The sequence below is a fragment of the Lactuca saligna genome, chromosome 9 (assembly GCF_052625555.1).
Source record: "Lactuca saligna cultivar CGN05327 chromosome 9, ASM5262555v1, whole genome shotgun sequence".
NCBI lineage: Eukaryota > Viridiplantae > Streptophyta > Magnoliopsida > Asterales > Asteraceae > Lactuca > Lactuca saligna.
This window is the reverse complement of record NC_136425.1, coordinates 16,853,497-16,871,051: the sequence shown is the minus strand read 5'-3', so window position 1 is coordinate 16,871,051 and position 17,555 is coordinate 16,853,497. Positions and strand designations below refer to the sequence as shown.

General features: G+C 34.3%; 1 long non-coding RNA gene across 1 annotated transcript; it reads right to left on the bottom strand.

Moving 5' to 3' along the window:
* Nucleotides 1-15,533: 15,533 nt before the first annotated feature.
* On the bottom strand, nt 15,534-16,578 carry LOC145015148 (uncharacterized). Its single transcript, XR_013665769.1, has 3 exons — nt 15,969-16,578; nt 15,796-15,891; nt 15,534-15,717 (listed from the first exon to the last, which is right to left on the bottom strand). It is a non-coding gene; the product is annotated as an uncharacterized LOC145015148 (long non-coding RNA).
* Nucleotides 16,579-17,555: the final 977 nt, after the last annotated feature.

Here is a 17,555-nt window from a genome sequence, read left to right as displayed (position 1 = left end):
TTGGCCTTTTGACCGGAGGGCAGCCAATTAAAAGTCTTTGTGCTTGACATAAGGCTTTTTATATGTTAGCTACAAGTGAGGAAGGGGCCAAGCCTTCATTGGGCTTGGTTTAAAGACCCGAAATGTACTAAAAGATATTCTTGTTATAAGAAGCTTAAAATTTTGGTTAGTAGATTTCAACATTTTCTTCTTTTGAAATAGGCACATCTCTATGTTTCTTTTATTATTGAAATTTAAATAACGAACATTTAAATTAATTAAGATGATGAGAAAAAAGAAAAAAACTTAAGAGCTTACAAACCACATAATCTTCTTTTACATTATAAAACTCCTTATAATATTTACGATGAGTTAAACAAACGAATTAAAAATATAATTTTGAGCTAGTTTGTCAATAAAATATCTTAAATATTTTTTAAAAATCTATATTATATAAATTAACTAAAAACTTTTTTTTAAGAATTTAACGATATCATAAAACAGTAGAGTATAATAAGTTAAAAAAATAAGCTATCTTAGTTATATGCAGTGTTGTAGAAAATTGGTTTCGGCGGCTGATTAATCGGCAATTAATGGTTTGACGGTCTTGAACCGAGTACGATTAGGGTGTTTGGTGAAAATCATTCAAACTCGGACTTGGCGGTCCTCGATGATCATAAAAATTATTTAAATTTTCAAATATTACACCAAAAAATTTAAATTTATAAATTTTCAAGTTTTCAAAATTTCAAATTTAAAATATTATACCAAAATTTTCAATATTTTCAATATTTAAAATTTTCAAATACTTATGTTTTAGGATATATTAATTATTTAAATAATTTTATTAGTAATTGAAGGTCCCCGATCAATCAACGATTAATCGCTGCCTAATCTAATTAATCGTTTAACACCAGTCGACCTCCAAGCTATCGTCAAACGATTTTCACAACCTTGGTTATATGTGATATAGACATCATTAATGATTTTGAAAGCTAAAGAACAACTTGTTTAGCTTTTTTGTTTATAAAGAATAAAACTAAATGAAGGGAGTTGATCGGGGACTTATGGGTTGATAACCCATTGTATTTCGCCTTGTAATCTCCGTTTTATTGATAAAGTATCCGAATATATGTTTTTAAAATCTATCTTTTATAATTTAGCTTATAATTATTTAAGGATTTAATTATATCATCAAACACTACATTGTAATAAGTTGAAAAAAGAAGCTATCTTAATTATATATGATAGACATTGTTTATGATTTCGAAAGCTAAACAACAACTTGTTTAACTTTTTAAGCCAACCTGTTAGCTTTTTTTTTTTTTTTTTTTTTTTTTTTTTTTTTTTTAAATTTTTTTTTAATTTTTTTATTAATGGATTAAGAATAAAGACACATAAGGAAGGGAGTTGATATGAGATGCATGGGCTGATAACCCATTGTACTTTTAATCTTTTTTTTATCTAACTAGCAATGTAGCGGACGAAAAATTGTTTAATTATTATATTTATATTAAAGTTCTGCACAATTTTAACATTGTTTAATTATTATATATATATATATATATATATATATATATATATATATATATATATATATTACACTTCTGCACAATTTTAACAGTAAACTGGAAGATCTTTGTTTCATTTGGTTGCTATAGTTTTGTAGAAATGTTAAAAAAAAAACAAAGTGGATGATTTTTGTCTCATTTATTCCCTGTAGTTTTGTATCAATGTTAAAAAACGTATTAAAAATGTTCTAAGTTAGCAAATGCCTCTATTTTTGTCTATTTAGGTCCTTCTACTTTCCCTATTTCTCTTTAGAGTATTTTTTTTAGGGCTTGCGTCTGAAATTGTTTTTATTTTACATTTTCCTATCTTTCACTTTCCACGTTTTGGTGTTGTGTTCTGCTTCTTTTATTTTACACATGTTCCATTCTTCTTCTTTTCCCTTTCTGTTTCAGTCATCGTCGCCTAGAGTTGGATGTTAATAACTCAGAACTTGGATGTTGTTCATTACTCGGCTATATAATCTCACCACTTCTTTTTATTTTTTTTTCTAGATTTCTCCATCGCCATTTTTTGCTGCTTCTCACACTTTATTTTTCTTCTAGGTGTAGATTATCACCATCACACCACTGGAACCACCGATTGAAGGCTGATATTATAAATTATCACCAGCACGTCATACGAATCAGTGGTGAGTATTTTACCGGAGACGAGATCGGTGTTTCCCGTGATGACCTCAACAACATCGGCGATTTCAGTACTCTTCCTCCATTGTTTCTCTTTTTTTTTTCTCTTCTCACTTAGAAATCAAGTTTACCTGAGTTTTCTCAGTTTCTTTATCAAGATTATTATTTTATATATATATATATATATATATATATATTAAAGTTTTCAACAAAGGAATAGTAAACTTACTATTTTTTTAGCAAAATTGGTCCCTGCACTTTGTTCTTTATTTTTTTAATTTATTTTGATATTTTTTGTCCTTGCAATCAATACTTTTAGGAACCTTTTAATATTTAAAGTTTGGTCACAAAACTTTATCAGTTTGACAATTTTGATACATTTTCTAAAAATTTGCTAATTTCTATCTCTTTAATTCTTTATCCATTTTGACACTTCTGATCATTGCAGTCAAAACTTTTACATTTTTTATAAAAACATGAAAAAAACGGTCTGGGACAAAGCCCGTGTTTTTCATTATTGCATTTTCTACGTCTGTCATATTTATCAATTCGAAAACAACATTGAAAACTTTTAGTCCCGCGTAGCGGGGTAAACTTTCTAGTTTAAATGAATTTTTTGTTTGACAATTAGGGTTTAAAATTTTTATATTTTGAATTAAAAATAAATTTGATGTAAATACCACTGTTGTAAAAATCCCGACTAGGTCCCGATTAATCTCCGATTAATCCCTAGGCGCTACTCGACCGATTAGAGGGCGCCTATCGATTAATCCCTACATACATAATGAGTGAAACATTATAAAATGATGAAATTTTAAATTTTTGAAGAAGTTTTATTTCAATGGAAACTATTTAAAGCATGATTAGTGTTGTATTAATCATATTAACCTATTTTGTTATCACATTAGTGGTATTTACGAACTTTGATATGATATTAGTCATATTTAATTTTTTAAAGTTCAACAAATTAACAATTAATGGTCCCCGATTAATCATCCGATAAATCTCCGCCTAACCGATTAATCTCTTGATCCTAGTCCACCGATTAGCTAACGTCGAACGATTTTTACAACCTTAGTAAATACTAATGATGTGGTCATGGGTGGAGCTTCAAATATCATAAGAGTAGCACACAAAACATTTATGATCATTGATTTAATTGTATATATTTTACATACAAAAGAGTTGTGACTACTGATCTAATTCATACATATTAAATTATAAAGTAGTAATTCAATTTATACACAAAGACCCTAATATTTTAGAAAATGTATATTTGACTAAGTATGTTAGAAAATGTGTATTTGAACTAAAGTTGCGTGAGTTCAACTTTTACTAACTACTTTTATTTTTACTTTCTATAAAATTTAATCCATTTTATGTTAATCATACCATTTCAGTTAGAATTAGTTTAGGTTCTGTTAGTAGTTTATTAGAAGGGCAGTTTAGTAATTTCTACTTAATTAATTCGTTGCTCTTGTTTGTGTTTGTACATAAGTATATGTTTAGTTCTTTTTTTTATTAGTAATGAATACAGAGAAAATCATGAACATCTCTATCTCTCTCTTACATTCTTCATTTGGTTCTTGATTCTTTCTTGATCTTTGAATCTAACATGGTATCAATATTTGAATCTAACATGGTTTCAATTCAATTTGGGGATTTTTTTTAGTTCGATTTCATATTGTCTCAATCTAATCCTGCCACAGCTCAATCTACTATCATCGATGTATCTTATCCCTTCTATCTTGGTTCTTCCGATAATCCAAGCATCACTCTCGTTTCTAATGTGTTTACTGGCATCGGTTTTTCTGCTTGGAAACGTTCTATGGTGATAGCTTTATCTGCAAAGAACAAATTAACTTTAGTTGATGGATCCAAACCTTCTTTTGATTCGCCTCTCTTTGCAAACTGGTCCAGAGTTAACTCTATTGTTATCAGCTGGATACTCAACTCTTTTCATCGCATGTAATGCCCGTGTTTTTAGACTAGGCATTAGTGTTGATGTAATAGTTTAGGTTAACCTTCGTAACTCATTTTGAAATAATAGAAATGTATTATTTGAGTATTACATGTTTTATGCTTAATTGTGTGGCTTCATTAAATTAAGAATAAGAATAAGCGTAGCAATAAAATATTAGATAAGCCGGATATCTATGAAGGAAGTTATAGTGATCGTGACGAGGATTCCGAAATTATAAAGAATCCCAAAATCAAAGTTATAACGAATAAGTTATGACCTGTCGAAGTTTCGCGATAGAATCAGTACGACATTGTGTAACGTAAATAGTGAATTTACGAAAGAGCGATATTTAGCCTTAGTAATCTAAACGAAAGTCGTAGAATAATTTAAATCGAGAGCATGCATAAAAAGAATGTCTAAATCTAACTTCGTATGAGGAAGTTATGATTTTTTAAAGTTTCGTCTTATCGGTATGTAGCCCAAAGTTTGAATATGAGATCGAGTGATTTCTAGCCGAAACAATATAAACAAGAATCGAAGATCTCGTTGATAGTAATGCAACGGTTAAAAGACAGACGAAAACGGACGTTAGTTGAAGGAGTTATGAATTTCAAACAGAGTTTTCTTGTCCCGACCGACAAAAAATAATTTAATAAAAGTTAAACTGAAAATTAGCCGATAGAGTCTAAACAAGAGTTGTAGAGCATAATCTCACATATGCGTGGATATAAAGAACATCGAAAACGGAGATTATATGCGAGAGTTATGATTTTCTGAAGTTCGAGGCACGCATCCCAAAGGGGAACGCCCCACGTTCATTACTAGCCCCCAGATTGGCCACGTCGATGCTGAGTCAAGCGGATAAGGGATTGGGATGGAGCCCCGTTCCTACACATCGCGTTCGAAGGGAACGCCCTGAATTCCTCTGGGGAACGCATTGCGTTCGAGGGCCAAACCCCTCCTATAAATAGAAGTCGAGTCCAGCCGAATTGGTTGCTCAATTTCTTTCCTCTCACTCCTTATTCCCTCGTTTTAAGTGGAAGTTATACCCCCGAAGCCCCGGTATCATACCGAGACATGAAGTGAGTCCCGAAGCCCCGAAGATCCCGAGAAACAGAGTTTCCGAGCCAAAACTTTGCCCGTGAGAGGCCCGGTTTTTGTGAAGATCTCCCGGTTTCACTGAACAATACTGCTTTTAGAGCCGTAGTGCTATCCGATAATCATCTTATCAAGTGAGTGTATATTCCTTTTCTTCTAACACATAGATACAAAGTATTCTCTACAAAGTACTTGTTATGTGTTTGTATATTATTTGCTTATTTTAAATAATTGTTGAATGAATGATTTGGACAGGTTTTAAGCTGTATATAAATATATATTTTTTTTATCTACTAATATGTTGGGTAGAACATAGGTAGGAAGTTGTTGTGTGATGAAATAAAATGATGAGAGTCCTCGATGTTGTTTTTGATCTAGTCATCTAGCGGATTATGGATGACGACCACAAACTCTTTCTAGACAGTCCAGTAGAACGTTGATAGGCTCATAACCTATAGGTGTTGTGAACGACGTGTTCACCGGTATACACTATCCCCCTCATGGTTGCCTTTAGGACATCTATTGTTGAGGAAACCCCTTTGCAGTAATTTCCACCCCGATGAAAAATCCTAGACTAGGTCCCTTGTGGTAGTTATTGTTTTAGGGACGTAAAGTGAGGATAACGGAAATGGGTAATCGGGTTATTGTTGGTTGGTGAAAATTAAATATAATTATTTATTGTGGGTTGAAAACCCTATATGCTCACCAGGCTCCCAAGCCTAACCCACTCAGTTTTATTTGTATTAAAGGTAGTGGCGCGAGAGCATAAGTTGGATGAATCAGTCAAGATATTTTGTTTATAGGCCTGTTGTTGTTTATAACTATTGTAAGGTATGTAATGTGCAGTTTATGCTTTTGTGTCTGTATCCGAACATGACATCCCGAGTTTTGTTATATATGAAAATACATTTCTTTAAGGAATGCTTTGATAAACTTTATTTATCATATTTTGTTTTGGGAACAAATTCCACAACTCTTTTAAAACAGTGGATTTACTCTGAAATTATTTTAAAAGCATAAATGAAACCGATCTTTTCTAGCCGTGATTATGGAGATGTCACAGTTGGTATCAAAGCATTTGCTTAAGTGAACGAGGAATTTGTAGGATTTTTAGACTTAAACTTAGAATGCTAAGTGAAGATTGTGAGATGAGTTTTTGTTATATTTTAGACACGAGTAGTAGTTTATTTTAGTAAAGTTGCCGAAAATGCTTTTATGTGCTAAATGTTATATGTTTTCCATATATGATATTATTTGTTCGGATCTATGATTTGTTGCCAACCGGATCTGGCGAATTTATGTGTTTAGGATTCTAAGCGTATGATTACGGTATTAGAACTTGAATGTAAACGTTTCGGAGTGTTAAGTATGATTTAATTATCTATCATGATTGAGGATCTAAACTCGCCTTATTCGGTATGTAGATCAAAATGGTAAGAACCAGAAGTGGCGTTGGAAACGCAGATGAAAACAGGAATAAACCACCTATGATTGAGCGAGTACCTGTTGAAGCAGCACCACCTGAGCCAATAACAATGGTTGGGGTATAAGTGATGATCCAAATGATGTTGGATCGTCAAATGGAAGAAACTAGGCATCTGCTTCAGCAGAATCACGAAGAACCTTCAATGCCGATTGAACAGCCCGAATTGAATGAAGGGCATTCAGAAGGAGGAAACTTTAGTGGGACCGTTGGTCAAGCCAACCCACCGATTTTTAGTCAAGTCAACTAGGATGGAGGAAATGATGGGAGTGGGTGCAAGTACAAGGATTTCATGAGATTCAAGCCTCCATGTCTATCCAGAAGCCCGATGCCGGTGGAAATTATAAATTGGATCTCCGAAATGGAGACAATATTCGAGAGTTGCGAATGCAACAACAAACAAAAGACCGCTCTTGTGATCCATCTGTTAAAATATGGCACGTTGAGTTGGTGAAAGCTGTTAGCTGACTCTATGACCAAGGGAGAAGCGAGAAAAATTTCTTGGGAAGACTTTGAGGTGCAACTCAAATTGCAATACTGCTCCGAGCAGGACCTTCTGGAAATCAATAATGAGTTTTAGAATTTCAAGAAGGGAAAAATGAGCATTACAGAATATGCTGCTAGTTTCACAAAAAAGATGAAGCTATCCCATATTTAGTTCCAACTGAACTCTTTAAGGTCAATAAGTTTGCCCTCGGACTACTAACGGACTATGGTCCAATGGTTAAGCAAGCAACCACATTGAAAGTTGCCATATGGGCAGCTAGAAATGTTGAGACCCAGATTAGGGAGAAAGGTTTAGAGAGGCCAGAGGTTGGTGAGAAGAGGAAGTTCGACGGACCCGCAGGGTCCAAGAAAAAGGGTAAATTCCCGAAGTCTAGTTTGAGAGGAGGTGAAGGAGGCGAAGCGAAATGGTGCGACAAATGCAAGAAGAAGCATCATGGGAAATGTGGCAGGGAAGCCACATGCTTCAAATGTGGAAAGCCAGGGCACTATGCCAACGAATACACCGTTACCAAGAAAGTCTGCTATGGGTGTGGTTAGGAGGGGAACATCTCTAAGGATTGTCTGAAAAAGAAAGAGGCAACAAAACCCAATATTCCGCCAAATCCGAAGGCGAGAGCCTTTCAGATGACACTTCAGGCTGCGAAAGATGAACCTGATGTCGCTTCAAGTACCTTTCTCGTAAACGAATTTCCTGCCGAAATTTTATTTGATTATGGATCCAACTACTCCTTTGTTTCACACGAATTTGGTAGAAAACTAGCTTTGCCTGTTGGTAGACTAGATAAGGCTTTATTAGTCGAAGTTGCTAGTGGCAAATTTATACCTATTAGCCATCGCATGAAAAACATCTTAATTGACTTGAATGAGAATAAGTTCCATGAGGAACTATTGCCTATTGAGCTAAATGGTTTTGTCATCATGCTGGGAATGGATTGGCTTAGCGCCAATGATGCCAAATTACTATGCAAGAAGAAGATTGTATAAGTAAATCTGCCAGGGAAAGAGTCATTTATTGTGTATGGGGACAAACGCAAAGTAAATTCTGGAATCATTTCGCTAATGAAAGCCAGAAAGTGTATGGACAAGGGATGTACATCGTATCTAGCATTCGTGATCGATGATAAGAAGGAGAAAAAGTAGATGCAGAGCATTCCTGTCGTGTATGATTATCTGGAAGTATTTCCCGAAGATCTTCCCGGATTACTGCCTGATAGACAAGTAGAGTTCAGAATAGACTTGTTACCTGGGACGACGCTAGTAGCAAAAGCACCTTATCGACTAGCACCGACGGAGATGAAGGAGTTGATGATGCAACTTTAGCAGTTATTGGACAAAGGTTCCATTAGACCTAGTTCATCACCCTGGGGAGTTCCGGTGTTATTCGTAAAGAAAAAGGATGGGAGTATAAGGATGTGCATCGATTACAAATAACTAAACAAGGCAACAATAAAGAATAGATATCTGTTAACGAGGATTGATGACATGTTCGATCAACTACAAGGTTCAAGTTAGTTTTCAAAGATCGACCGAAGGTCACGATATCATCAGCCAAAAGTGAGAGAGTAGGATATAGAGAAAACTGCATTCAGAACATGATATAGACACCATGAGTTTTTAGTTATGTCTTTTGGACTAACCAATGCTCCAGAAGCATTCATGGATTTAATGAACAAGGTTTGTAATCCGTTCCTTGATAGATCTATGATAGTGTTCATAGACGACATTCTAATTTACTCGAAAAGCCAAGAGGAGCATGGCAGACACTAGCAAGAAGTGTTGGAAGTCTTGAAGAAGGATAATTTGTATGCAAAGTTCTCCAAATGTGATTTTTGGATTCGAGAAGTCCAATTCTTTGGACACGTGGTCAACCAAGAAGGGATAATGGTTGATCCAACAATGATTGAAGTTGTGATGAAATGGGAACAACCGAAAAGTCTCACGGAGATCCGAAGATTTTTAGGATTAGTTGGATATTACCGAAGGTTTATCCAAGGCTTTTCTTCGATCTCTACTCCATTAAGAAGTTTGACTCACAAAGGAGCTACTTACACTTGGAGTGATAAGCACAAAGAAGCATTCAAGTTGCTAAAGAAGAAGCTATATGAAGCACCGATTCTTTCTCTACCCGATGGAGTTGAAGACTTCGCTGGTTATAGCGATGCATTTTGTGTTGGGTTGGGTTGTGGTTTGACCCAAAGAGAAAAGGTGATAGCATATGCGTCTCGACAGCTGAAAGAGCATGAAAAGAACTACCCCACTCATGATTTGGAGTTGGCATCGGTAGTATTTGCTCAAAAATACGGAGGCGTTACCTCTATGGCTCGAAGTGCAAACTTTTCACTGATCATAAGAGTCTTCAATATCTCTTTAATAAGAAAGAATTAAATATGAGGCAACGATGTTCGCTAGAGTTACTTAAAGACTACGACTGTGAGATACTTTAACACCCCGGTAAAGCAAATGTTGTAACATCCAAATTTAAAATATAATAATTAAATAATACACCCGGAACCTCGAGAAATGATTTTTATTATTGTTTTATATTACTAGTGTCTAAAATTAATTAATAATTAGTGGGTTGTTGGTTTCGGAAAGCCAAATGACAAGAATTGAATCTCCGAGGGTTAAAATGTAATTTCGGGATTTATTTTGAAAAGAAATTATAGAAGCAGGGGTCAAAGAGTAAATATTGGACTCATTGTGTAAGGATTTTAGAAGGCATGGTAGAAATGGTAATTTCTGGATCAAAATTGAAAGACGAAGGATAAGGAAGGACTAAAGGTGTCATTATGGGGAAAGTTTGAAAGAGACGGGGTATAATTGTTTCATAATCGTCATTCTAACCCTAACCCTAAATGAGAGCACCCGTCGCCACCTTATGTCTCCCCCCTCCTAAATCAGTTCCTTCATCTCCGTCGGTGCTAATCGGTAAGGTGCTTTTGCTATTGGCGTCGTTCTGGGTAATAAGTCTATTCTGAACTCCACTTTTCGATCGGGCGGTAATCCAGGAAGATCTTCGGGAAATACTTCCGGATAATCACACACCACCGGAATATTATGCACCTCCTTCTTTTCCTTCTTAACATTGATAACGAATGCTAGATATGATGTACATGCCTTGGCCAAACACTTTATGGATTTCATTAAGGAAATGATTCCAGAATCTACTCTGCGTTTGTCCCCATACACCATAAATGACTCTTTCCCTAGCGGGTTTACTTTTACAATCTTTTTCTTGCATAGTATTTCGGCATCATTGGCGCTGAGCCAATCCATTCCCAACACGATATCGAAACCGTTTAGTTCGATAGGCAATAATTCCTCGTGAAACTTATTCCCATTCAAGTCAATTAAGATGTTTTTCATATGATGGCTAACATCTACAAACTTGCCACTAGCAACTTCGACTAATAAAGCATTATCTAGTCTATCAACAGGCAAAGCTAGTTTTCTACCAAATTCGTGCGAAATAAAGGAGTAGTTGGCTCCAAAATCAAATAAAATTTGGGCAGACAATTCGTTTATGAGAAAGGTACCTGAAGCGACATCAACTTCATCTTTAGCAGCTTCCAGTGTCATCTAGAATGCTCTCGCCTTCGGCTTTGGCGGAATATTGGGTCTAGCTGCCTCCTTCTTCTTCGGACAATCCCTCGAGATGTGACCCTCCTCACTGCAACCATAGCAAACTTTCTTGCTGAGGGTGCATTCATTGGCATAATGCCCTGGCTTTCCACATTTAAAACATGTGGCCACTACCTCACATTTTTCATGATGCTTTTTCTTACATTTGTCGCACCATTTCGCTTTGCCTCCTCCTCCTCTCGAACTAGACTTCGAGAACTTGTTTTTCTTGTTGGACCCTGAAGGTCCATCGAACTTCCTCTTTTCACCAACCTCTGACCTCCTAAGACCTTTCTCCTTGTTCTGGGTCTCAACATTCTTAGCAGCCTAGATGGTAGCTTTCAAGGTTGTTGCTTGCTTAACCATTGGACCAAAGTCCGCTGGTAAACCGCGAGCAAATTTGTTGACCTTTGCTAGTTCAGTTGGAACTAGGTATGGAATAAGTTTCATCTTCTCCGTGAAACTTGTAGCGTATTCAGTAACGCTCATCTTACCCTTCTTCAAATTATAAAACTCGTTATTGATTTCCAGAAGGTCCTGCTTTGAGCAGTATTGTAATTTCAACGGTTCCACAAAGTCTTCCCAAGACATCTTGCTAGCTTCTCCGTTGGGCATCGAGTTAGCTAGTTGTTGGATATAGTGTCTAAGTCCATAACTATATTTGGTATGTACTTGACCCGACCCGACATGGTCCATTTGGGTTGCATGGCATCATGCACTTGGATAGACTAAATGAGAGAAATAAGACACTTATGGTTTATTAATATATTATAAGATCTAATATATTAATAATAAGAGTAATAATATTTAGTTAGTATTGATCAATAATTAATTTAGAATTAATTATGTGATCAAAAGAAGACTAATTAAATATATGGGTTGATTGTGTTAATCATCCATAACTTATATAGTGGGCTAAGGCTCCATGGATTATCAAGTTGGGTTAAACCCATAAGATGCTCCATGGATGCTCCATGGGAGTTACATAACCCATGGGTCATGGAAATGAAAGGCCATGAAAATTAGGGTTTACATGGTGTAACCGTAATTGTAACATACTATATAAAGAAGCTATTATTCACCATTTTCGGACACTAGAGTGAATCGAAGAGGGCTAGCCGAAAATCAAAGTGTTCTTATTCTCTTAGAGTTTATTCCAAGTGTACTTGGTGTTGTGTGAAGCATTTGAGGCATCACACTTGAGGTGCTAGGCTCACAAGGTTTCAAAAGAATCCAAGCTACAAAGAGGTATGTAATTCTTACTAACTATTAGAATATAAGATCCCCATGTATGCTAGATAGGATTATGAACCTTGGAAAATCATTTTGCATGTATCTTAGTCAAACATAGATCCAAGGTTTCTAGGGTTGCATGTACATGATAGGAATGTTAGAATGCTCATAACCTAACAGTTGTATCAGAGCCTAGGCTTGTTTGTTTGATACTTGATGCAAAATAGCTGAAAAACGAATTATTTTTGTTCACTGCACATATGAAATCGTCGAGTCCATGGGGGGACTCGACGAGTCCATGAAGAAATGCATGCTACTCGTCGAGTCTGTTCATGCACTCGACGAGTAGAGGATGCAGTGTCCATATTTTTGAGTTATGCTGCTGGAAATGGACTAGAAACATTACCCTAAATTGTTTTGGTCTTTTAAAACTTGTTTTAGTTGGTGTAATGTTTATCCTAATCCATTTACAATGGCAATTATCAAAAATTACAAGTTTTATATAAGTTTGTTATGATTCTTGAAATTCTTGATAATCATGTTCTTGAACTTATGAATTTAGATGATCATAGGAATTATTTGTAACCTCCATGTTAGTTAATTCTTGATCATTATGTGTTTTAATGGAATCCATAACTTGTCCTCAAGTTATGGAAAACCAAGAGTCACACTTGAATTAAAACCATTAAAAGAACACAAGAGTTATGAAAAATGAAGAGTCTTCATTTTAATACTCTAATAAACTCATAAGTTATAAGAAATGAAAAGTTTTGAGAGTTTACAAAACTTGCCCTCAAGTTTTGAAACAAGTAAACTCATAATTAAAACTTTAATTCCAACCCTTAAAATTTTAAATATTAAAATTCAAGCCTTATACTTTATAATATTATAAGTGAATAATAATTATATATGTATAAGATAAAAGTCGTTTTACCATTAGTAGGCCTCATTCACGAAGCTGGTCTATAAGGGGGGAATAAGGTTATTGCCTATAAAATGGCAACTTAATGGGTGTCTATTCTCACCCACCGCTTCCTTCATTAGTGGAGGGTCATTAGCCGAAAAGGTAGAACAATGACTATAATTCTCATAATAAGTATTATGAATATACTAAAGTAACTAAACTTTTATTAATTCCCAATCTTAGTTACTTTAGGAAAATGTGAATAAGGTGCTAATCCATGAAATTACACTTTACACTTTGATTAAGTCGTTAGTGGAGCGTGTGTGGTTAACTGGAACACTAACTTGGACTTATCAAGGTAGGCAAAGGGTGTCTTAATGTTTATCATAGTATCGTTGGAGCGTGTGTGGTTAACCGACACTTCGATTGAGGGGTAATACATTAAGTGTACTAAATAATTTGCATGGTTACTTCACACCTTGTTTTGTGATCCTCGGCATCCCAGTCACAAAACTTGAAGGGCACACTCGAGATTGAAACATGCCATTGAAAAGTTCAATGAATCTCAAAGAACCTAGGAATTTCTAAACCAATTAAAACCTAATAAAATTTATTCCGTTTTATGGTGGAAATTGGTGAATCGCCATTCACCTACCTTCAAATATTTTATAGCTTGGATTACGACTTCCCTCTTCTAAGTTATAAAATATTGTGTTGGGTCCTAGCCTTAATATAGCATTTGAGTGCTTTATTAAGGACTATCCTAAAATCTAATCTAAACTTATTCCTTCATTTCAGATGTCTTCCAAAAACAATGCTTCTGGCTCAAACCCTACTGGCTCCTTCTCTCTTATTAACCTTTGTGGGAGGGTCATCTTTGATGGATCCAATTATATGTATTGGATCAGAAACATCAGGATGGTCACTCGCTATGAGGACAAAGAATATGTCCTTGATAGGGAGCTGAAGGAGATTGATGAGTCAACTGCTACCCCATAGGAGATTGCTGCATTTCAAGCACATGAAAGGGATGCTACCAAAGTAGCATGTATCATGACTGCCATAATGACATCTGATCTCCAAAAGTCCTATGAGGACTATTACCATTTTGAGATGCTCTTGGACTTGATGGAGCGATACCATCAAAGTTCTCGTCAAGAGAGGTATGAAATAATCTCCTCCCTGATAACCACCCAAATGAAGGAAAATGAGTCCCTGAAGGCCCACTTACAGAAAATGCAAAGGTTTGTGGATCGCTTGAAGAAACTGAATGTTGACTTTCTCAGGAGTTAGCAATAGATATCATTTTGCAATCCTTACCTTCATGTTATGATTCAGTACAAGAAAAACAGCCTTTTACGATGCTCATTGCGCGTCGTAAAAGGCTCATACGACGCGTAAATGCGCGTCAAGGAAGGCCTTGTCATAAAGATAGACGACGCGCATTTACGACGCTCATTTACGACGCGCAATTATGACGCGCGTTTACGACACGCAATGCGTATCAAGGAAGGCCCTGTCATAAAGGAAGACGACACGCATTCGCGTGTCGTAACCTTACGATGCGCGTGTTAATGACACACAATGCGTATCAAGAAAGCCCTTGTCAAGAAAAGCCATGTCATAAATGAAGATGACACACATTTTTGCGTATCATAAATTTATATGTTTAAAAAAAATAAATTTATATATTTATTAATTTTTAAATTAAATTTGCATTTAATTTCTCATAATAGAAATAAAATACCATATACAAAAAATACAATCCATTGCATAATATAAAATAAAATTTCATACTCAAAAAATAAAATAAATTGCACAAATTATAATGTCATACAAAGAATCATTCAAATGTTAAACAAAAATAATACATTGCTAACATGGGTTATACATTCTTATGAAAATAAAAATATTCATACAACTCTGTTTCTTACTGGAAGGGAATGCCAAACATGATTACAAGTCTCCCTTAATCTTTTTTTTTGAAAGAGAAGTCTCCCTTAATCTTGATTACTCACCTGCTCAAGTAGAATGTTGTCCAGGGAAAACAAGTAAAGATAATATGCCATCCAGGGAAAACAAGAGAATAATGAAAAGGAAAGAGCTAAACTTAGACTTTGACTTCAAACCGACTCCTTTTCATCTTTAGTATTCAAGCTTTTCTAGGTGAATTCACTAACTCCTCTTTGACTTGTACCAAAAATCATGTCTAGTAGTCTTACCAGGCATGTTAACTAATTATAAAACAAATCATATAAATATCTCAACTTTTTAACTAATGACAAAAATAACCTTGTCAATGTAGCGATCAGCATCCAGAAGATAATAGAAGTAAGAGAGTTGCTTGTACACATCAGCCACCGAATACTAGTCAACAATTAAAATTTCAATTTTTGATGAAGGGTAATGACAAAAATAGTGTTTTTGACTTTGAGATAACAGAAGCATGATGGTTACTAATTTTTTTTTTATCATAGACTGATACAGCCCATAATTGATTATTAGAGGCTGGACGATAAAAGTTTGGCTTAGGACTGTGACTGGTTAAAATATAATTAACTCCCAACATTTCATTATTTCTAATCATATACAATTTTGAAAACCTTGAGTTATTATTTATCAAATATATATAAATCTTACGAAGGTGTGTAAACAGGTCTTCCAGCTCAAGATGCAACGTGACATGATTTTTCATAGATGATAAGAGTGACATGTGCTTGATTTCATTATACCGCTGTAAAAAATAAACCATAATACTATAAGGAAAAAATATAAAATCAAATTTTAAAATACAAAAAATATAAAGACTCACAATGCTCTTGCCAAGTGCCTTTGCAAGAAGCTCTATGGTGTTAGGCCGGAATTGTTTGACAACTCTTCAGCAGCCAACTTGAAAACAGGGATCACACTGCAAAAACATTTAAACAACCATGTTATTTAACAAGTCAAGGTTATAATCGTAAAATCACTATCAGTGTATTATACCTATCAGCAGGGCCGATCCATAGGTTTTTCATGCCTTGGGCGATACAATATAATCATGCCCTTTTTTATGACATCAAATTACAATGAACCAGTAATCTACTAATCATAGATTAAATGATAATTTTACATCATAGATTGTTACACTCTTGTTTTTATAGCTTGAAAAATCATCAAGTCTTACGTGTACTATTATTAAAATTTTGAACTAAACATTTTGGCACTCTTTTGTAATTGGCATCTTCTCTCCAAAATGTACATATAACCCTATGAAGAATTTATGTTGTGTAAAATCCCACAAAAATCAATGTGTTGTTAGTTTGCATGGAGCTTTGAATCAACCTGTTGTTGTTGAGTTAAATCTTCAAATCCTAAAATACACCTAAACAAGTAACAGTTAGATCTGTAATACATATGAACGCTAAGTAATTAGAAACTTAAATCCTTATGACAACTATAGAAAGTATAGTAAAAATTGAAGTTTTAAACATGGACAATTTGAGACAGCCAAAAAGTTTTGAAGACTAAGGGGGTGTTTGGCTTAGCTTTTCAAACCTCAAAAGTCCTTTTTGGAAAAGTTACAAAAAATCAGGATTTCCTGACTTTTCCAAAAAGTTCATTTTCTTTATGTAAAAACTTCAAAAGTAGCTTTTAAAACTATTTTTCCAAACATCTTTTGCTTTTTTTTCTTTTCCAAAAAGGACTTTTGGCTTTGAAAAGCCAAACCAAACACCCCCTAAATAAGTACAATTTATACTGTTATTGTATAAGGAATGTAATAAATTAATGAAAATTCTAAAAGTAATGTTATATTAGATATAAAGTCATAAAATACATTGTGTTCTTATTGGTTAGTTCACAAAAGTAGTATGTAGTTAGTCATCCCTCCTAAATCATAAAACAAAGGTGAGCATGAAAATGTCTCAAAATTGTTAAAACAAACTATAATAATATGAACTTTTAGACTATAAATATATCAAAACTAGTCACAATTACAATTTATATGAATATGAGATTTCATAATTTAATAATAAATCATTAACATACAATTAGAGTTTACATGAAAACAAATCATAAAATATAGTAATGAAAATCAACGCAATTCCTTATTACTTCATTGAGTTATTTTCTAATTTTATTAAACTAGTAAATCACAAAACAAAATAGATTTGTAAAAAGAGGCAATAGAGATTTTTACCCCAGCACCTACAACGGATAAAGTTGGCAACAAATAATTGAAATATGAAACTGGTGATCGAGAACTTATATAAAAAGAAAAGAATGATATCGTATACATAGGAAAAGGAAGGCAAGTTAGTGTTAACCAATGTTAAAAGTTAACTTAACAAACATTAATTTTCATATGAAATCAGAAACATAAAACACCAATCGCTAATATATAAAATTAATCAATAGACAAAGAATCAAAAATAACCAGAAAAGTAACCTATTGTTACTTCTGATGTAAGAGTTATGTAATCTACTCATAACCGATAATTTTGAAAACAGAATATTAGGTTTAGAGAGAAATCGGTTCTTACTTCTTATATAAGAAATCGACAAAGGCAATAATGGCATTCCAAATCGATG